Source organism: Oryctolagus cuniculus, chromosome 3 (assembly GCF_964237555.1).
Source record: "Oryctolagus cuniculus chromosome 3, mOryCun1.1, whole genome shotgun sequence".
Classification (NCBI taxonomy): Eukaryota; Metazoa; Chordata; class Mammalia; order Lagomorpha; family Leporidae; genus Oryctolagus; species Oryctolagus cuniculus.
This window is the reverse complement of record NC_091434.1, coordinates 133,219,931-133,243,840: the sequence shown is the minus strand read 5'-3', so window position 1 is coordinate 133,243,840 and position 23,910 is coordinate 133,219,931. Positions and strand designations below refer to the sequence as shown.

Here is a 23,910-nt window from a genome sequence, read left to right as displayed (position 1 = left end):
TTCTCTCAGTTGTAACCAGAGATGGCCCTAGTTTGAGAAATAATTATGACCGAGAGCTAGTGCCAATCCTAACTGAATTTCAGAATACCCATTTTGGGGCAGGCATTGTGGCACAGTGGGTTAAGCTACCAAGCACTGGTCTGAGTCCTACTTGCTCTACTTACCTTCCAGCTTCCTGCTGATGTTCCTGGGAATGGGGTGGGAGATGGCTCAAGTACCTGAGTCCCCGCCACCCGGGTGGGTGACTCGGACGGAGTTACTGGCCCCTGCCTTTGGCCAGGCTCGGCCCTAGCTGCTGCAGCCATTTGAGGAGTGAATCAGTGGATGGGTGGAAGATTGCTTTTTCTCTCTCTATTCTTTCCTATTCTACCTTTCAAGTACATAAAATAAACCCTCACTTAATAAGACCCAGAATTTTAAGTCCCATACTAGGAAGTACAGCTTGCCATACCTAGGAAGATTACTGGCTTGCTCCCCGTGATAGGAGGACTTCTATGATGGATCCACTAACTCCACCCACTGAGAACAGCTCCCCAACCCCTTGAGCACAGGGGGAAGCTTAAGCTGATTCTACCCAGTAAAATATGGAAATAGTGATGGGATATCACTCCCATGATTCTATCATGTAACATTATGGAAGATCTTGTTTCAGAAGACTGGGTTGTGAAGGATTCTCCTGCTGCCTTCAAGGAAGAAAGCCGTGTTGTAAACCAGCTACAGAAAGAGCTACATGGTAGGGGATTTGATGGTGGCCTCCAGTTGACAGCCTATAGACAGCACCAGGGCATAATGCGTTTTCCCCTAGTCAAACCTCCTGAGAACAGTTCAGCCTGGCCAACACTTTGACCACAGCCAAGATGCTGAGCAGAGGAACCAGTGGTGTCAGCCAGGATTCCTAACCCATGGAACTGACAGGTAAATGTTTACACATATGATATTTTTGAAGGCACGAAGTACATGGAAATTCATTTTGCATCAAAGAAGACAGAAACATTCCTCAAGCTTCCCTGTCTCCAGGAGACCTGGGACCTGCTGTCTGGTGCTGCTTTCTTCACTAATCTCACAACTGAAGCTCTTTCTGAATGGTAGAGTCCGAAGCAGTAAAACTTCAGCTTTGGCCACTTTTCTTTCTAAGTACTATTATCTCCCACCTGCCCACATCACCTACATACTGCAGCAGAGATTTCACAATTCTTTGGAGAATCCTGTTTTTGCAAATATTCAGGCCCTAATGACTGCAGTCCACACAGTCCTCACAAGGATTGGCACAGAGATTCCTTGCCCAGCATTCAGAGGTACCCATATCTAGGACTCCTTCCTGGTCAATAACCACCTGCCAGTCTGCGTTTCCAGAAATATGCTCCCATTAAACTGAAACTGATATCTCAAATGCCTTGCATCACTCTTTCTTAGGAAGTCTCTTACCTTATTTTTGACCCTCCACTGTCATGGGCTTATCTGAATTCTAACTAAGATTAGAGTATCTGTTGGATATTGGCTATTCCTTGCCTGGCCATTTATTTCAAACTCTCCATCCTGGTATATCACAAAAATGAAACAAAAGCATTAACTCTGAAAGAAAAAATCAAATTCCATTTGAAATGTTTACTGTTTATGGCCAGCATATTTGGACTCCTTTGTAATTTTGTGGCATATATATTTTATATGACCAATTTTGGGAAGATTGGAATATACTGTAACATCAAATGAATACTTGCAATATAAGAATACTCATTTTATAGACCATGAAACATAATTTATTTTGAACAAACCTAAATTATTATGAAGGATTAAAGTTAAGAAGTTTGTTTTCCACTTCGTGACATATTGCAGGTTATACTTCTGATATACTGGAACAAGACCATCTTAAAAAAGACTGAAATGACTATTACAAAATCTATATGGGAAATTATTGCCACCTTAAATTATAATGTTGTAATTTTTATAAATGAATTACAGTGCAAATTAAACATTCCCTAAATTATAGTATGTAATGTAGTGCATGATAAACTATTTACTATCCCTAACAGAATGTTACTATCATTTTCAACAATAACAGCCACAAATGACTGTATGCTTAGTAAGTGTGATGCATTATGTTAAGTGCTCTTCATTTATTATGTTATTAAATCTGGATAAACATGGTGACAAAGGACTTATTAATTCTATTTTATAGGTGAGAAACTAGAAAATTAAAGACATTATATGAATTTTGAAGGCCACACTACTACAAACCAGGACTTCAGCTTTTTTAACATGATAGTTCATTTGCTATTATGGTTTACTGGTTCTAGTTTGGTTTCTAGACATATATAGCCAAATAAACTGTGTGGCTGGATGATTTCTAAAATTTTATTGAAAGGTAGCATATGTGACTAATTTTAGGATACAAAATTTGGCTTTAATACATACACATTTGTATATATTCAGAGATGTCTTTGATTCAGCAATTGTGAATAAGAAGTTAAATATACTAAATAATACTTTCAGGAAAATGCTAATCATGAGTATTAAGATCTAAGTGACTGAGATTACATTCAATTTGGAATCCAAATCATGGACAATTGACATCATAACAATACTGAGCCATCCAGTCAGAACATAATACCTTTTATCCATCTATTTAAGTCTTCAATAACTTACTTCAACAATATTTTGGAGTTCTCAGGGTGTTTTCTTAGATAGATATATGATAGATAGATAGGTAGATAGATAGATAGATAGATAGATTTGTTAAATGCATCCCACTGCATTTCAAGTGTTGATACTTGGTTTAAAGTTTTCGTTTCTTACCATTCATTGTCAATATACAGAAACACTATATTTATTTGGTATATTGACCCTGTATTCTTCAACATTATCAAATTCACATATTAGCTCTAGTAGTGCTTTCATATATTCCTTAATATTTTATACATATATGATTATGTCTTTAAAAGCTTTACTTTTCACTTCCTAATCTGCATGCTTCTTACTTATTTTTCTTATTGTATTATGCTATCTAGAACCTCCAGGACGATACTGAATAAAAGTGATGACATCAGACTGCCTTTGTTTGTTCTCTGTCTCAGAAAGCATTTATGATATTTCATCACTATGGAATTAAGATTAATGAAAATGTTATGATTTAACTATGTTGTTTTTATAGATACCTTCAAACACAATCAGCAAGTTACCTTATCGTTCTAGCTTTCCAAGAATTTTTATAATGAAAGAATGGATATTGAGTTTGTCAAATTTTTTTTCAGTATAAATTGAAATGTGTCTATGGTTGTGCGCCTTCATTATGTTAATATGATACTTTTAATTATCATATTATGCGCTAATATAATTTATATGCCAATATGATTTTATATATATAGCTGAATTCAACTTGCTAATATTTTGATAAGGATTTTTGTGTTAATGCTTACTGAAATTGGGGTCTGTGGTTTTCTTTCCTACTTTATTAATTATCTACATTTTAAATATTTTATTATTTGAAAGGTAGAAAGAGAGCAAGAGTGAGAATGAGATACACACACATACACACACACACATCTGAAACTGATACAAGCCAAAGCCAGTAGCTTAGAAGTCAATCCAGGTCTCCCACACGGATGACAGTGGCCCAAGTACTTAATTCATCATTTGCTGCTTCCTGGGGTATGCATTAGCAGGAAGCTGGAATTAAGAGTGGAACTGGGACTCAAACTCTGGCACTCTAAAAAGGAATGCAGATGTCTTAAGAGGTATCTTAACCGTTAGGCCAAACACCAGCCCCAAAGTTTTGATATCAAGTAATTCTTGCATTATCAAGTGAGTTAAGAAGTGTTCCACCATTTCTATTTCACTTCTACACAAACCAACCCCCAGGGTTAATTCCCTTTGCTTAGGTAATCTAAAACCTTATTGTGTGGCCCATCAATATTTTAAAATAGATCAATATACAAAAGTATTTGCCTTGTAGAAAAAAATGTGGAAATATGAACTGTGAAATGCAACGGGGGAGCAAAAAAATATTCAAAATAGTATTAGAAAGAGAATACTGGCCAGCGCCGCGGTTCAATGGGCTAATCCTCCACCTAGCAGCGCTGGCACACCAGGTTCTAGTCCCGGTCGGGGCGCCGGATTCTGTCCCGGTTGCCCCTCTTCCAGGCCAGCTCTCTGCTGTGGCCAGGGAGTGCAGTGGAGGATGGCCCAAGTGCTTGGGCCCTGCACCCCATGGGAGACCAGGAGAAGCACCTGGCTTCTGGCTTCAGATCAGCGCGGTGCGCCTGCTGCAGCGCGCCAGCTGTGGCGGCCATTGGAGGGTGAACCAACGGCAAAAGGAAGACCTTTCTCTCTGTCTCTCTCTCTCACTATCCACTCTGCCTGTTAAAAAAAAAAAAAAAGAAAAGAAAGAGAATACTGGAATACTGTGCCCAGAAAATAAAACATTGATGTTTTCAAAGAGGACTTTGTGTGAGGAAGAATACTGCGTATATAACAGCAGGCTTTCAAAGTAAAATGTGAAATATTTTGAAAATCTTATTGAATCCTAATTACATAGAAAAAGATAGTTTTCAAATCCCTCTTAAGATGGGAATTTTGGCTGGCACCGCGGCTCAATAGGCTAATCCTCCACCTAGCGGCGCCGGCACACCGGGTTCTAGTCCCGGTCGGGGCGCCGGATTCTGTCCCGGTTGCCCCTCTTCCAGGCCAGCTCTCTGCTGTGGCCAGGGAGTACAGTGGAGGATGGCCCAGGTGCTTGGGCCCTGCACCCCATGGGAGACCAGGATAAGTACCTGGCTCCTGGCTTCAGATCAGCGCGGTGCGCCTGCTGCTGCGCACCAGCCGTGGCAGCCATTGGAGGGTGAACCAACGGCAAAAAGGAAGACCTTTCTCTCTGTCTCTCTCTCTCACTATCCACTCTGCCTGTCAAAAAAAAAAAAAAAAAAAAAAAAAAAAAAAAAAAAAAAAAAAGATGGGAATTTTAAGGTTTGTAGAGTTACCTCCCAAAACTTCTAAAATCCTTAACTGACTATAACTTTTAAAGAAAATTGTCGGCCGGCGCCGCTGCTCACTGGGTTAATCCTCCGCCTAGCGGCGCCGGCACACCGGGTTCTAGTCCCGGTTGGGGCGCCGGATTCTGTCCCGGTTGCCCCTCTTCCAGGCCAGCTCTCTGCTGTGGCCAGGGAGTACAGTGGAGGATGGCCCAGGTGCTTGGGCCCTGCACCCCATGGGAGACCAGGAAAAGCACCTGGCTCCTGGCTCCTGCCATCGGATCAGCGCGGTGCGCCGGCCGCAGCGTGCTGGCCGCGGCGGCCATTGGAGGGTGAACCAACGGCAAAGGAAGACCTTTCTCTCTGTCTCTCTCTCTCACTGTCCACTCTGCCTGTCAAAAAATTAAAAAAAAAAAAGAAAGAAAATTGTCAATGTAACTGTATTTGTTAAATATGTTTGCTGGGGAAAATCACCAATTTGATGTGCTAATCACAACCCTCAGACTGCTGTATGGGAAAAAGTGGAACTAGAGTTAGTGTGAGTTGAGTGATTTCCCTTAAGAATATCACTCCTTCCTTACATTTCCAAGCTCCTCTTGAATATTATCACACCTATTAAACCATGCAACTTTCCAATGAGATGTGTAACTGTAAACTATTCTATGTACTATTTATAGTCCCCTGGTTGTAATTGCTATGGGACTCTATTCCTAACCATTTTGATATGTGTTGTTTCCAGCGCCAGACAGAGCATCACTGGGGCAGGGCTAATTGCAGCTGTACTTACCAAAAGTCAGGTGACAACATGAGAACATTAGACTATATGGTCATCTATTCAGTAGACTGTGAACTTTGGCCCAGTTTGTCAAGTTTTCTGTTTTAAATGTCGCTTTCTATTCACTTGAGTTCTTTTCATTTAATTTTGCTAGACAAGAAGTTGCCCTTTTCTAAATAAAGAAAAGAAAGGAAGACTATCGGGGAGAGTAAACTCAGAAGTCTCGTGGTGGAGGAGCAGTTAAGTAAAGGTGAGAATTATGTTTAACTTAAGGAACCAGTTTGGGAGATGCGAGAGACCCTTTCTTCACTGTAACACTGCCCCTCCTTTTATGCTTGGCCACTTGCCACTGTTTATCCCAATTCCACAGCACAAGCCAAGTGTGAGCAAACTTTCCAGGAAAGCGTTGGCTGTCACCAGGTCAAATTATGAAAACAAGTCAATGTGTCTTTTGTAGTTGAATGATAAAACATTAGTAGTCATTTTTATATGTAATCAGCTCATTCTTCTTTTTTTTCATCCAGAAACAGCCATAGAAATCTAAGAGGTGATTGAACTAGAAGCACTCATTTTTGCTCTTTATTAGCAGATGTCATAGGATGAGGATGGAGGAATTTACAGCTTTTGGCTAAAGAGACAGTTTAAAATGATCCAAAAATGTCTTTCTCCATGCTAATTTACTAACAAAGATAATGAAGAGTTGGCCAATACCTCATCAGATAGTTGATCAGAGAAAAGGTGTCTAGAAGTGAGAAGAAAATGTATGATTATAACTGTGACTTTAAAAACTGCAATTTTAAACTTACTTCTCAATACTTTCATTTTTACTAAGAAACATCACATCGTCTTGTTATAAACTGCTTTATCCCAGCCCTGGGAGATAGTCTACCAACCTGATAAAAGTTTACAAAAGTACCTTGAAACAAATAGAAAGGGCTGAATAGTGTTGAAATATTTTATTTCATGAGTTTTCACTTTTATGGAAGTAAAGCCTTTTTTTTAATCCCAATAGTTCTGGTAGAAGAAAGGAATAATGCTCTGGGAACAGTAAATAGCTTAGAAATATTAAGGATTAAGGATATATGTTCTTCAGAATTTTTTTGACTGATTGACTGTGCACTGATCAAATGTGATTAAAATTGAGAGGAAGGGACAGGCAGTGGATGGGAGCTATCTCTCTCTTTGTCTCCCTGCTTCTCAAAGCATAAATTTGGAAATTACATTTGAAAACTACAAACAAATTAGAATACCAGGCACTTAGTATTACTTGGCATTGTAGAAAAATCATGGTACCAGAATGCAACCTGGAACACAGTAGGTAAACATTTTTTTAAAAAATGAACAAACGAACCAAGAGAGTGATGTAATGAAAACCAAATGCTAAGAAGGTTTTAAGAGTAAGAGAATTGTTTATAGTGCCATTAAGATGGGACTCTGGATTTGGCCTTTAGAAAGTGGCTAAAGCTTTCGTGGAGTTTTAGTATAGAATCCAGATTAGAATGGAATGAAGAGTGAATGGAAAACTGATTTCTCTTTCAAAAATAATGCCAGAGAAGAACAAGTATTATTAATACTTAAGACTAGAAGAGGAAATATTATTGAGAACATTTTTGTAAGTTAGGGGAGATGTAAGAAGGTTTACCTGCTGGGAAACAAAAGGAGGAAGAAACTTAAGAGGTAGAAATAAAAAGGTAGGGGACAGAATTATAAAGTATGCCCCCTGGGACATGAAGGGACAAGTTCTAAAGCACAGATGGAGGGGCTGGTCTAAGGTCAAAGGAGGGACTATTTTGTTTACGTAAGGGTCAGAGAAGAGTCACAGATAACTCCCAGATTACTAGGATAAGGTGGTGATCTACACCTTGGACCTTTATAAGGAGATAAGAGTTAAGAGGAAAGACAGGAATGTGTATCAGTGTAAAAATGTGACGTTTGAGGGCAGTTATTTTAAATTTGTCAGTGAAGGAATGACACTGTCATCTTTTTAAGAAGGTTTAGGGGTAAAGTAGCAACTCTGAAGAAAGTGGTGGGCATTTGGAGCAAATTCTGGCACTGGATTAGGGAGTTTAACAGGCATTCATGGAAAGTCTGCAGCCATCCAACAGAAGAGGAGACAATAAATTGCCCTTGATTGTACTAATCTACAAAATGGCTGGGTCTTTTCCAGTTAACACTCAGCTATTCTAGTATAGAAATCAAAAGGTAATAATAGGTTGCACCTAAGACTGGAAGCTGGCAAAGAAGTATTACAGAATAGACTGGGAATCAGAAAGCAGGTAGTGCTGGAACCCATGCTCTAGACTTGGGGAGGAGGGTAGCAATAGTTTAAGAAAAAGAAGTGGGATTAGCCTAGTGAGCCGCGTATTTCACTTTGTGTTTCTATGGGGGTGCAAACTGTTGAAATCCTTACTTAATGCATACTAAACTGATCCTCTGTAAAAAAAAAAAAAAAAAAAAAAAAGAAATTATCAATTCCCAACTTGACTCTCACTGGGATTAAACATGACAATAGGTCTGCTCTGATTTCATCATCATTTAAAAAAATCATCTATTATTTTTCACTTTATGTTTCTGTGTGGGAGCAAACTGTTGAAATCCATACTTAATGTATACTAAGCTGATCTTCTGTATATTAAGATAATCAAAAATGAATCTTGATGTGAATGGAAGGGGAGAGGGAGTGGGAAAGGGGAGGGTTGTGGGTGGGAGGGACGGTATGGGGGGGAAGCCACTGTAATCCATAAGTCGTACTTTGGAAATTTATATGCATTAAATAAAAGTTTAAAAAAAGTTATAATCAAAATAAATAAATAAATAAATAAGCAGTAACTACTATAAAAAAAAAAAAAAAGAAAAAGAAGTGGGCCGGCGCCACGGCTCACTAGGCTAGTCCTCCACCTGTGGCGCCAGCACCCCAGGTTCTAGTCCCAGTTGAGGCGCCGGATTCTGTCTCGGTTGCTCCTCTTCCAGGCCAGCTCTCTGCTGTGGCCCAGGAAGGCAGTGGAGGATGGCCCAGGTGCTTGGGCTCCTGCACCCGCATGGGAGACCAGGAGAAGCACCTGGCTCCTGGCTTCGGATTGGTGCGGTGCACCGGCCGCAGCGTGCCAGCTGTAGTGGCCATTTGGGGGATGAACCAACGGAAAGGAAGACCTTTCTCTGTCTCTGTCTCTCTCTCTCACTGTCTAAATCTGCCTGTCAAAAAAAAAAAAAAAGTAAAAGTAAGAAAAAGAAGTGTAGGTGAATGAAGTCCTTTGGAACCTGAAGGGCAGAGGGATCAGAGGGACTAACAGAGTCTGGTAGCCTCCAGGATAAAATGTTTGGCCCTGATGTAAAAGGCAGATTGAGCCAGGTGTGATGCTATACTGCGATGAGAACTCAGGTGCAGACATTAGGTCATGTTGGTATTTATCTGAAATCGTCAGAAGCAGCAAGACCTTGAGAATGGGTGTAGCCGTATTCTAGAGCAGTCAGGACATGTGTTGAAAATGTTAACATTAGTCTGGTGTCTGGTATGCTGGAATAAATAAATGAAAGCTGAATCTGTGGGCAACTGGATCAAAGGGTCCAACTGCCTTAGTGATGCAATGTCCCTGACACGCCCATCACCAACCCCAGCCTAGTCCTTGCTTGTACACTGAACACATCGACTTAGGAAGACTCTGCCTTAGGAAGCACTTATGGTTGAAAATAAAGGAAATCAAATGACTAATGACATAGCTCAGAAAGTTAAGGTGGGGGATTCAAAACCGAGAGAAAAGGATCTGAATCTGCACTGGACTAGAAAGAGCAAGGAAGAGACTGTGACTGTTGTGACAAACTGGTCACAGTTGCTATATGACATGACTCGATACAGAGGCAAACACACAGGTAAAGATCAGAGTCAATAATTTCAGGAATAGGCATTTCAAGGTGATTAGAAGTGATTTTCCTTCAACTAATTTCATTTTTTAAATTACTTATGTTAAATACAAACAAAGGTGCCATAGGTAAGTAATGGATGGGACATTTTTGAACATGGGCAATTTAAAAGCTGTAGAGCTTTTGCAAGTGAAGTAATTGTGCTCTGAAATTAAAAAAAAAAAACTCAACTCATTGTTAAAGTAAATAGCATTTACTTCTTAAAATATACCCTAATATTTTCTGATGGCAAATGTACAAAGTAACAAAAAGTTCCCTATGCCTAGGATACTTATAAACATTTTTGTGTTCCAGTAGCTATAAGATGCTTTATTCTGATTGCACATCTTTGAAGGAACAAAGAAGAGGAATGCCATTTGCATCATCAAATGACCTTGGTCTGTGATCTGCATAGAAAACAAACAGTTTCAAATGAGAAAAAGCTGTCAATTCTGGCCATATCACAATAATGAGAGTTCATCACATGCTCCATCCTGTGGTTCTGAATTATAGCACTCTTTTATGTAGTTACACTGTAAATCACCACCCACTATTTATGGCATTTCTGCACTTCAAGCCAAAATATCAAGTAAATCAAATTGGAGATGAAATATTTCTGGCTTAAACCGATCCAATATGTTCTTGCTCTTGACAGTTGTAAAATTCACGAGTTATTTTACAATTCAGTGTTTGAAGTCTAAAAATCACAATTTTGGATGACCTGATGCACTCCAACTAGAATTCTGGAAATCCCATGATGTCTGGGAAATTAGCTGAGAGGTGCTTTAGCAGCTCATTGTTACTAGATGAAGTACAGGAGAATCAGATTAAGGGATCAATAATGATGGAGCCAAAAGCAAGAGATCACACACAACAACATTTTAAGGGGTACTCAAGTTAGACTTCAGGTTGGCTATTAATGCGATGATAAAACATAGATATTTTCTGTTGTGTTGTAGAAAGTCAGCTAAAGGATATTCAGAGCCTCCAGCTGAGCCTGGTAATTATTATAACAAAACATTTATGTAGAAAATAATCTCTCTTCTTCTGTCTGTCTGTTGTTAACAATTAGCAAAAGAAATAAAAGAGGACTGAAGTGATGAGCTAAAACAAGGACATAAACAATAATGTAACTGTTCACCACCACAGGGGAATGCTGTCATAACTGCTTTGGGTTCGTAAGTAAAAATGGCTATGTCAGTATTATCAGCTTAAATAATTTAATGAAGTCAGGGGACATTATTTCATGCACATTCAGTAACACAGGTTTTTTTAAGTTTTGGAAAATAAGATGTGACCTAGTATTTACTGCACTGCTAAGGAATATGGTACTGGCTGTGACTCTTCTGTCTCATGTTACCTGACTTGTGTTCATAGGATTATGACCCTTGGAGACTTGGTATTTTTGTTCAATGTTTCTGAAATCTTTCAGGTACATTTCTCTTAGTGGTTTTGAGTATGCCTTTAAAATAACAACGAAATATTTTTGGATTTGTACCTACTTGTTTTTCCAGCATAGGTGGAAATCCAAAGTGAATTTTCCTTCACAAGCACCTAGGAACACAGTTAGCCCTCCACACCCACTGATTCTGCATCCACGGATTCAATCAACTTTGGATTGGAAACATTTGGAAAAAAAAGTATTCTGTGCTGAATATGCATTTTATTTGTCATTATTCCATGAACAATACAGTAAAATACCTATTTAGATAGTACTTCTATTGTATTAGGTACTAAAGGTAATCTAGAGATGATTTAAGTCACAGGGAAGGATCTGCATAGGTTATATGCAAAGACACTTCTTTATATGAGGGATTTCAGCATCTGAAAGTTTTGGGATCTGCAGCAGCACTGGAACCACTTCAGTGCAGATGTAAACTGGCAGCTCTGTCTCCCCTTCCTGACTCTGGAGTGACAGCAGGTAGTACTGTGGGAGGGCTTACTCCTCCATCTTTTTCTTGCCTACCCCCAGCTGCAGTCACCATCAAGATTAATATGCAATATGTAGACGCAGGGTGATTGCTATACAAAGTTGGCTTAAGGAAAATTTCCTCTCCAATGAAATCACCATCCTACACCATTCCCATATCTAGTATCAACAGTAAGACATACCTTAGTGTAACAGTCAAACACATGGACTTGGATATTGACAGATGCTAACCAATAAGAGAGACAAGCTAAGAGATACAAACAAAATGTATTTCCACGTGCATGATATTGGGAAACATTTTTTCAGATTTATTTTATTTATTTACTTGAATGTCAGAGTTTCACAGAGAGAGATGGAGAGGCAGAGAGAGAGAGGTCTTCCCTCACTCCCCAGACAGCTGCAATGGCTGGAGCTGCACCGATGGATCCGAAGCCAGGAGCCAGGAGCTTCCTCTGAGTCTCCCACACGGGTGCAGGGGCCCAAGGATCTGGGCCATCTTCTACTGCTTTCCCAGGCCATAGCAGAGAGCTGGATGGGAAGTGGAGCAGCCGGGACCCGAACTGGCGCCCATATAGGATGCTGGCACTGCAGGCAGTGGCTCTACCCGCTACACCACAGCGCCAGCCCAGGGAAACTTTTAACCTACTAAAATCTGAGATTGCTCAATGTTGATGCATGAACTAATGAAACAGGCATTCTGAAAAGTTTGGGCATTGATTTCACTGTGACCAGGTAGAAAAACTGTGCTTATACTTATGTGCTCATAGTTATGTGCTTGATTGAGGACAGTTATTTGAAAATTATGGTTATTTTTGTTACTGTTTATTCAAATTTTCCCCTACAAGTAGTTTATACAAGGAAAAAAATCTAAACTAATAATCATGGAGATTTATAGGAAATGAAAAAGCCTTATAGTTATTTTTCTTATTAGTAAGCAAATCCTACAGGTACTTTATATTCTATTACCTGCTTTGCATATTTCATTTGTGAGGAATCACAGGATCATAAGTCAAACTTTTTCAAGAGAGAGACTAATTATCATGAGTTGAGGGTCTCTGATAAACCCAAAATTCTGGTTAAAATTTGAGTTGCATCTAAAGGTTACAAACTAACAAAAAGAATAGAACATAACAAGACTTACAATTCTAAAACATTTATGAATAAATGAATCTGATTTATTTAGAGAACATATCAGTCTCTTATTTTGACTGAGAGTTATGATCACCAATCTTCATTTTGCTGGAATAAAATTAAAAATCCTTGCTATTATATAATTCTGGAAAGTAATTTAATTCAATAAGCATTGATTTCACTGTGACCATGTAGAAAAACTCTGTGTTTATTGGTGGGAATTATATGTAGGGGGAAAAGATAAAGAAAGGAAGTATTTTAAATACTTTCCAATAAATGATGGGGAGATGGGGGAGGGAGAGAAAGAGTTAGAGAGATGTAAAATACTGTAACAAAGAATTAAAATGCTACAATGAAGGTGAAATTCAATGAACTTGAACATATAGCTTTTAAATATTGATTTTAACTGGGTAAATTTATGAAGATTATGAAGAGGGGACTCCTTTTAGCTAGCACTTAAAAGATGAATAGGATTTCAATAGCAACAAAAAAAACTTCCATGATGAATGATAGAACAGACATATTTTTAAAACATAGGTAAGAAAAAGAAGTAGAGTGGGACAATGGAATGCCCAAGAGTTTGAGTAATGAAATGGAAGACAATAGTAATAGTATAGCTGTGGAAGCAGTAGTAGGAATTCCTTTGATAACAGTAGAACTAGTCAGATAACTAAAACTTGTTTAGCACCTACTGTGTCCTGGGCCCTCAATAAGTGCTTCATGTTCTGAATCTCATTTAATTCTCCGAAATTACTCTGTATGTACTATCTCCACCTTTAAAAATGAAAAATCAGGTGCAGGAAAGTTAAGAAAGTTAAGAAATTTTCCAGAGCTCACATAAGTATTAACTGGCAAAGATACAATTCCAAAATACCTGATTACAAAACCTATTTAATTTATGTGAATATTTTCTCTTTTATATTAAAACTGAAACATTCTATAATCTATCTTCCACACATACATAGTTAGATCTACTTCTTCTTTTTATGGCAAATAGATGCTGTATCTTGCAATCAACATAAAAGTATATTCTGATTTGCGTTTCTACAGTTTAAAAGACATAACAAACACTACTGTGTCAAGCAAAGAAATCAAGTCTTCGAGGTCCTTCCTACATGACAAGGGAACTGATCATAATTCAGCCTTGTCTTTCCTATTATTACCAGTTGGGATGGCTTCAGAGTGCTGATGTTAGCAAGGATGAGATTGTGGTGTGCACCACAGAAATGTGGGCAAGCTTCTGAATATTAAAACTCTTGATCTTCACTATCATGCATCATATTATACCAGAAGGATCTGGAATATGGTACAGTCTGAGCAGGAAAAATTTTCAAGCTAGGAAGCAAGCAACCCATGGGAAACTTGTCACAGCTCTCATCAGCTCTATGCCCCAATTACCAAGTCTTCCTTCCTCAAGACCTCTTTGTACCTAGTCCGTTGCACCGTATTTTCTGAAACACAGACATAGCAACTATAAGCCAAAAAAAACCCTTATTTTGTTATATATAAAGAATAGTGAAATGGTCACTGGGATATAGTCTGAAATTTTAGCCATTGGACCATAGATTGGGATGCCAAGTTGTATTATGATTGGGATTTTGAGGTGTTCTCCCACAGGGACAGAAGTTATGCATGTGTATAAACATTCCCCTTCAAGCAAGAAAGATGGCTAGAAGTCACTGTCAAGCCAGCTAATGGAATAAACTACCACCAGCCAGATGCCAAATCCTGGTCCATGCTCTCCAGCCTATAGTTGGAATGAATATGCCACAAGGCAATCCTGCTCCCAAGCAAACTTGAATCCATTGGTAAGTGAATGTCTAGTTTTAAATATTTTTAGATCAATACCATTTTCACAGACCAAATAGAATCAAAGGTAGCTAACTGGTAGTGACTCATTCTTTGAGTGATTTTTTTATCCTCTTAATAAATCTTCACTGATTAGCAATTGTAGTAGGTCTAAAAATTGATACAGGAAAAGATACCGTCCATATGTCTAACAGTATGTTTTAATAAAATGCTTTCTGTAAAGAAAAAAAAACCCACAGTCTTAAGAGATATTTACTGGAAATTTTATATCTTCTATTTATGGATTTGAATGAGAAAAATGAATAATAAAACAGAGGTAATTATATGGATAGGTCATGCAACCCTCAGCTACAATCTCAAATGAGTCCGACGCTTCAGAATAGACATTTAGAAAGAGTAAACAGAAGGAATTTAAGAGGAAAGCGGTGCCCAAGAAATACTTAGCAGAAATATTGTCAAATGTTTAGTAGTTAAGAACTCATAAATAATTTATATGAATTATAGTAACTAAAATGTTTATGTTACATTTTGATATCTTATTTTGAATAATATAATTGATAGGTATTTTCCACTCCTTATGTAATTCCTCTTGTCAACAACTGCTCAAAAGACTGTACAATACTTGCAACATTAGAACTGAGTTGGGCCTGCATGTCAAAGTATCATATTTTAAGCATGGTAATAGTCTGAGATTTATTTATAAGTATAAAACAGATTTCTAATGGTTATCATTTATTTGATTGGTATGGTTTTCTGCCTGAATTAGGATTATGCTTTGAGTTAAGAAGACCTACTGGCCACAGCTTGACCCATGTACAACTGTCCAAGATATAACTCACCACAAACTAAGTGTGGATGGAGGGACACTAATGTCTGAATCAATGCCTTAATTTCCAATCTGGATTCCATACCCTCAGTGACATCTTTTGTCAAGCATTTCTATCGAGAAAATGTATTGTGTTGTGCTCAGGTACATTATGGAACCAAAGTGTCTGATTGCTCTACTGCAGGAAATCAGCAGTGATAGCCTGCTGTAACTTCCTTCAGAATAACGCTACAGGTTCCCTGAGGAATGCCGGAGGTGGACTCTTCAAGGTTGCCAAGGACAAAGGGAAATGCCCTCAGCCTTTTTTTCTGTGTGTCAGGAAAGAGACATATCGAAAATCAGATTCAGAAAAAAAAAATGTGTTCTAATAATTTCAATAGCTTTGTAAATGTACTTTCATAAATACTTGGTTTTCATAAAAAATGCTTAATTAAACTCAGGTTCTTTTCATCAACAGTCACCTGTCCCCTGCTCTTCATCCAAGAATCTTTACAATTAAAGTGTGTCATACAGCTCTGAGTAGCTTAACAATAATTAGCTGCAAGATGTTGAAGTCTGCATGACCTTGACTCCAATAAAAGCACTTCCAAGTACAATGCATTTAACGGCACCATTATACTGGATGACAGGGCTGAGACTGAGAGGGTATGAGAAGAGGAAAGCCCCAGGTCCCTTGGGGAAGACAGATAAAACGAGGCAGGAACTGTCTAAGCCACACATTTGGTGTTTTCGACATCTCTGTTCTGGAAACTACAACTGATTACGCTAGGGTTCAGCTGATCACAGCGGCACAGCGGACTGCAAGCACAGAGTGGAACTGCCCATCTTGACTTTCCACAGAGGAAAGCCAAAAGGACAATGTGTACAAAAACCCAAATCTGGACTCATGTTTCCATTCATGTGTTCTCAGTTACTAAAGGGACACTTTGTTCCAAATATTTTGCTTTTCTACTTGAATAAGTCAGTATTTTGGTGAGTTTTGGCTTCTGTTATGAGCCGTACAAAAGGAAATATGATTTTTTAGTCTCATAGCTACTGCAAACTTGGCAGACTGATTTATAATTATAAAGAAGTCCCCTTTCTCTGTATTAACATGTTATTTGCTTCATATAACCACATTTTAAAAATAATACAACATTCTTTATTATAGATTCATTTTTTTAGAATTTAAGAGTCGGATTCGGGGCCGGCACTGTGGCTCACTTGGGTAATCCTCCACCTGCGGTGCTGGCATTCCCATATGGGCACCAGTTCTAGTCCTGGTTGCTCCTCTTCCAGTCCAGCTCTCTGCTGTGGCCCGGGAAGGCAGTGGAGGATGGCCCAGGTGCTTGGGTCCTGCACCCGCATGGGAGACCAGGAAGAAGCGCCTGGCTCCTGGCTTTGGATCAGCGCAGCGCCGGCCATAGAGGCCATTTAGGGGATGAACCAACGGAAGGAAGACCTTTCTCTCTGTCTCTGTCTCTCTCACTATCTATATCTCTGCCTGTCAAATAAAAAAAAATTCAAAAAAAGAGTCGGATTCAACCATTCAACCAAAGTTAGAGATGATAGAAACTCACATTTCTGAACATGTCTACTACATTTAAGCCCTGTACCGAGCAAGAAACACAACAACCTTGAAACAACCACTGTCAAGTGGAGAAGCTAGATGTGTTAACAATGATCTTGGTACCCTGTGACAGGAGTGGCTGCTCCAGCATTCATTTGTTCTGAAACACTGATTAGAGCTCTGTTATTCTGACTGGCACAAAGTCTTCATAAAGTAGGCGTTACTTTAAACGAGCTCTAAAGAATGAGTACTATAGTCACAGTAATTACAACTGCCATTACTGCTACTTCTACTTACACAACACTTGCTCTACACCAGACACAGTTACAAGAGCCTTCCATAAAGTAGCTTGTTCAATTTTGTTTTTTTGACAGGCAGAGTTAGACAATGAGAGAGAGAGAGACAGAGAGAAAGGTCTTCCTTCCGTTGGTTCACTCCCCAAATGGCTGCTACGGCCAGCATGCTGTGCCGATCCAAAACCAGGAGCCAGGTGCTTCTCCTGGTCTCCCATGCGGGTTCAGGGCCCAAGGACCTGGGCCATCCTCCACTGCCTTCCCAGGCCACAGCAGAGAGCTGGCCTGGAAGAGGGGCAACCGGGACAGAATCTGGCGCCCTGACTAGGACTAGAACCCAGGGTGCTGGCGCCGCAAGAGGAGGATTAGCCTAGTGAGCCACGGCGCCGGCCAACTTGCTCAGTTTTCACAACTCTTTGGGGCAAATACTATTACCCCTGATTTACATATAAAGTAGCTGAGGTTCACAGATATGAATTCATTGCCAAGGATGAACAATTACTAAATGACAGAGTTGGGACTGATATGGATGTTCCAGCCCCAGGTCCTGTGCTCACAGCCATGACAACAAGTTACCTCTCACACAGGAATCTACCAAGAAGGAACACCAACAAACTCACTCAGGGGGAATGCTAATATATCAGGAGTTACAAGTGATTGTGCTGTCTTCAGTCACTGGCTCTTTGCACACCTTCCTGACCATTTGAATAGGTATGTGACTACAGCACTGTTATTATTCTTCCCACCATATGCTTCTAATTCAGCTGCCCTGAAAGGCAAGAAAGTGATAAAAATTGAAGGAAGCATGCAAAAAGCATGGAAATCTATTTTATTCCCAAGTAATTATTATATAATAGAATATTAAAGTTTTGGCTGAAGCACGAACACATTAATCAACACATTCAAAGCAGATGTCAGACCATATGCTGAATCCCCAGAGGATTCTGAGAACCAGTTACACAATCCTTAAATGCCACACCCACATCAAAGTTCTAGAGTTAGATGTTGAGACTTGGGAAAAGTTATTGGCAAGCTATGAAGTTGAGTGTGAAGGATGGGAGATATCTATCCTCTTCTAAACCTGGGGAAAGAGACAATCACAAGTGGATGCCTCAGAAACCTTAAGAGGTAGCTCCTGCAGTCTGAGGTGCATGTAGGCTGGTGTCCAACTCCTACTTGAGAAGCTTTGGGCTTGGCCATTGGCTGCTCCACATAAGGTGAAATAAAAGCCAAGTCCACAAATTGGGAACTCCCAGTTTCCACAGTACAATGTGTACATGTTCTGTACAGCCCAGATGCGGGCCTTTCCCAAGACAGAATTAGAATAGGGTGATGTATATTCACACTGAGAAGATCCTCTGAAAAGGGTCAAAAGACCTCCATAAGAAACATGGGAGGAAAAAATGAATTTCTTAGCCAGGATGGAGATGCTGTGTCACCCCCCAAAAACAATTTCCAATAGAAGTCTCTGAAAAAAAAAGAATCAACTAAACTATTCAAGAGAAAATCAGCTTTAACATCTCCCACATCCAGAGAATAGCAGTGCTTTGAATTTGAGAGGTTCAAGGGAGATTGAACTTTCAGTAAAGCCTAGGGCATTAAATATTACCTAGATATTTAGATGATCAAAGTGAATATATTGTTTTTATCTAATAAGTACTACAGAGCACATTTTCTAAAATTGTCCAGAAAGGTCATGAGGCCTGACAGCTTATACCACTGGGCAAGGAAAGACCTTGCTTCACAGAGATCTAAAGAGACTTAAGGTAAACTCTATAATTGCATGGCAACAAGTTGTGCTTAGTCAGCACGAGAGCTACATTGGTAACAGTCTCTGCGTTCGACACCTACACCCAGGTAATTCTGCTCACCCTGTTCACGTTGCCAGAGCCACTGGAAGCGCCAGACCCTTGGACTCTGGAGCCAGTTTGCCTATGTGATCCTGTTTCTTCATCTGTGTAACAGAGGTGCTGCAAGCATATACTTCATGGCATTGTTGGGGAGATAAAATGAAACGGTATGTGAAAACAGATATAATGTAATGCTTGGTCCAGAGTATGTACTCCATAAAGGATATATGTCATGCTTGTGGTTATTGTTATCAATGCAAATATTATTAATGTATTTGACCCATTTTATTTGACAAGAACAACCAGGGCAGGAAACTCGTGACTATCATCATGTTTTATCTTCTGACCACTTTCCGACCAACAAACCCAACTGGCATCTCTGCTATGCCAAATGCCCATTTCAAAACAACAATTTACTGAATGCCTATTGCCATGGACCATACCACAGGTTCAGTACATAGTATCCTATTAATTCCTCATCATATTCTCTAAGACATGTACTATTACTATCCACATTTTATCAAAGAGAAACTAGGACTTAGAAAAGTTAAGGTGTGGGGACAGCATTGTGGCATCGCGGATTGAGCTGCCACCTTTGATGCTGGCAGCACATATGAGCAGAAGTTCATGTCCTGGCACTCCACTTCTAATCCAGCCCCTTGCTAATGCCTTGTAAAAACGGTGGGAGATGGCCCAAGTATGTGGGCCCCTGCCACCCACGTGGGGGATCTGGAAGAAGCTCTTGGCTCCTAGTTTTGGCTTGGCTCAGCCCTGGCTGTTGTGGCCATCCGGGGAATAACCATTGGATGGAAGATCTCTCTCTGTGTCTCTCCCTCTCTCTAACTCTTTCAAATAAGTAAATAAATCTTAAAAATAAAAGAAAGGTTAGGGTTCTTGCACAAGGTAACACAACTAGTATGTTGTGGAATGACAATAAGCAGAAGCTTTCAAATTGAAATTATTATTCATGGCAGGGGTCAAATATTTGTTATGCTTTATGTCATGGAGACTTCACTAAATACCATCAGTAACTCAAATCAAAGCAACGCATCCTTTTTAAAGAATTAATCCTTCCTTAGACGTATCTCATAGGTGTTTTGGGAATATATCAAACAGCACGAGGCAAATTCAAACAGACAGGTTCTTAATTCCAAGTGAAAGATTTTCATGTTAGAGCACATAGTTCTCCACATTGTAATTAAACACATATCGCAGCTGATGGGGGCACTGTGTAATGGGTGTGAATAGGAGAAGGCAGCACTTTAAATGAGCTTAAAGCATAATATCCGATCAGGTGAACTACTCTGAACAGTCATCTCTTATTTCTTATATTCATTCAACTTCTAGGAGCTTCAGATATCAATATTTAAACTGGGAATTTAATGTCAGAATCAAAGAAATTCATATATACACAGGTACAAATTACCTTTTAATCTATCCAAGTGTGTAAGATGTTAGCTTTTATGTTTATTGTAAGAGGTTCCACTGTCATATACAGAATATCATCAAAGGTAACAAATATTTAGCTGTTGTAGCTAACAGAGTACCAAAAATGTGATGTACAGGAGTGAAATGGACATTCTGAGCTTCAATGATTGTTTACAGCCCTTGTCTCTGCTGTTGGGGAACAGTGTTTTTTCTTCTTGCTATTTGTTGCACGCGTTACTTAGTGTAGGGTTAATCTTATGAGTAAAAAGTAAACTGAAAGTAGATCATTGTAAAAATGAAGATACGAAATAGGAGAGGAAGGAGGAGGAAGGGAGGGAGTGTGGGCAGGAGGGAGGGTAGGGTGGGATGTATCACTACGTTCCTAAACCTGTATATGTGAAACACATGAAATTTGTGTATCTTAAATAAAATTTAAATATATACACACACACACATATATATATTTAGCTGCTCAAAGAAGCATAGTGCTTGACTTACAGGTATGCAATAAATAAGTACAAATGGGGTTGGGCATTTGGTGTAGTGTTTAAGATGCCATTTTGGGGGTTGGCACTGTAGTATAGCAGGTTAAGCTGCCATCTGCAGTGCTGGCATCCCACATGTGTACTGGTTCGGGTCCTGGCTGCTCACTTCCTATCTGGCTTCCTGCTAATGCACCTGGGAAAGCAGTGGACGATGGCCCAAGTACTTGGACCCCTGCATTCTTATGGTAGTTTGGAAGAAGCTCCTGGCTCCTGGCTTTGGATCAGACCAGGTCTGGCCTTGCAGCCATTTGGGGAGTGAACCAGCAGATGGAAGATCTGTCTCTCCCTCTCCCTGAGTCTCTCTGCCTCTCAAATAAATAAGTCTTTAAAAAAAAAAAAAGCCACTTCAGATGACTGCAACCCTTATGGGAGTGCCTGGGTCTGAGTCCCAGCTCTGCTTTCAATTCCAGCTTCCTGCTAACGCATGCCATAGGAGGCAGCTGATGATGGCTCAAGTACTTGGTTCTCAGTAACCCATGTGGGAGCCCTGGATTGAGTTTTCAGCTCCTGGCTTTCATTTGACCAGCTCTGATTGCTGTGGGTACTGTGGAGTGAACTAACAAAGAAGAGACTTCCATTTCTTCCTCTGCTTCTCTGTTTCTCAAATAAAAATTTAAAAATTAATTAAAAATATAGATAGTCTGAGTTCCTTACTGACAGCAAGGGTGTATCTAGCCTAACTGAGGTAAATTGCAGCTTCCTAGGTTTGTCATTATAATAATGAATGCTACCAGTGGTCTCTGTAGTTTGGTGAAGACCCAGGAAAAGGGATACACCAGAGATACACTGTACATGTGACAGTATTCCAAACTCAAGTCAATGTTTTCATGGCTTTTTCCCTTAAATACACAGGTGAATATGCAAATAGAACTGTGAAAATGACACTAAAAATACTTTGCAAAAATTACATGAAGAAGCATTGCCAGGCTCAAAGTTTATGATATTTATGAATATCAGAGTGTGAAACCTATTTTTTCCACAGAATGAAATAAATAAGAGTCACTGTTGATTATATACATGAATACAAAATGTGGATTATATATTCACAATTCCACAGTTATTGGGCATTGGCTAGCTAGATGCTGGACAAGAGAGTAGGGACATTCAGTATCCCGGGGAATGGGGATGGTTAGGGAGCAGGCTGAAAAGGTAACCCGGGACAGTTCATAGAAGGACTTAGGAACTCTGGATGTAGCAGCGAATAAAAGCATTTCCCTGTCAAGCGTAATCATTTCTTTCTATTGATTATTAGTAATAGATGCTTTTGAAGAAGTTTCAAATTATAATCAAAGAGAGTCCCAAGACCCGAAACAAGCTGTTCTAAATCTTTTCCTAATTAGAAAATGAAGAACTCTCTGGAACTGCCTCTCCCCCTTCCAGAATGTGCATCATGATGTGAGGGCTTGCAAGATGGCAGTGAATACACTTTCTCCGAGACAGAATAATTCTGCACAGACACCAAGAAGACTTGTCCTTTGGGCTTACACCAGTTTGCTTTTGGGAGGGTTTTGTACAAATTGTTGTTCCCCGACTTTGAAGAAGATTTCAGCAGTGTCAGTTTACTGATAGACAGTGATTTCCAACAATCACAACAAGCCAATGGTTGCCTCAGAAATGACTCACCCATCTGGTCTAAGCTTTGAGTGGAAAGGATGAAGGCTCAAGTTCAAGGGACTTCAATTGATTTTTACACCTTGTCAGTTAAGAGCAGACTTGGCTGAAATAGAAATCCCTAAGGCAGTGGTTTAAACAAGACTCAAGTAATAGTTATGCTGCTCAGTACTAGTAACACAGCTGTATGGTGTTGTCAGGGTGTCGTCCCTTCTATCTTAACTTTCTACCATGATGGATGTTATCCAAAAACACAAGCTTTCCAGGGCCAGTGTTGTGGTATAACAGGTTAACCTGTTGCATGCAATGCCAGCATCCCAGATGGGCACCTATTCGAGTCCTGGCTGCTCCACTTCTGATCCAGCCGCCTGCTAGTGCATCTGGAAAAGCAGCAGAAGATGACCCAAGTGCTTGTGCTCCTTCACACATGTAGGATACTGGAGGAGGCTCCTGGTTCTTGGCTTCTGTCTGGCCCTTCCCTAAGTCTATCTGGGGAGTGAACCAGCAGATAGAAGATCTCTGCTTCACCCTCTCTCTGACTCTGCCTTCCTAATAAATGAAATAAAAATATTTAAAATAAAAATGTGAGCTTTCCTAAGTAGAAAGGATGGAGGGAGGGAACAAAAGTGGGAGAGGATTAACGCAATTCTGAATCTCTGCCACAAGCACACATTGCTATGGATGGGAAAAAAATGACCCTTTGCTATGATCTGAGTGCTGAGGTCCAGACACCAGTGCAACAGTGTTAAGAGGCAGGGCATTTGGTATACGATTAGGTCATGAGGACTGGGCCTTCACGTATGGCTTTGGAATTCTCTTACGAGGGCTTCAGGGGCCTGTACAGCCCTTCTTTGCTCTTTTAACCTTTCTACCATATGAAGACACAGCATTTGTCCCCTCCACCCATGAAAATGCAGCATCAAGCATCATCTATGGAGCAGAAGCAAGCCTTCACCAGACTCAACCTGGGATTTGCCAGCCTGCAGAGCTGTGGGCAATACATTTATATTACTTATGAATTGTTCAATGTAAGCTACTTTACTATAGCACCTCGGATGGTGACAGAAACGAGCACAGTGAGTGTGGTACTGCTGTTAATAAATGACTAAGAACGCGGAAGCAGCTTTGGAACTGAGTAATTGGGTAGACATTGGGAGAGTTGTGAAGAGCATTGCCACACAGGGAACATTAAGGGAAATCCTGGTGAGGGCTCAGAATAGAACTGGAGAGAATTCTGATCTTAAATAAGCATAGTTTGTTCATAATCTGAATTTTCACAAATTATCAAAGATCCCCAGATGC

General features: G+C 39.8%; 1 protein-coding gene across 5 annotated transcripts in view; it reads right to left on the bottom strand.

Moving 5' to 3' along the window:
• IMMP2L (inner mitochondrial membrane peptidase subunit 2) overlaps nucleotides 1-23,910 on the bottom strand; it is a 1,099,135-nt gene that overhangs the window by 55,662 nt on the left and 1,019,563 nt on the right. The gene's annotated exons all lie outside the window — the stretch shown is intronic.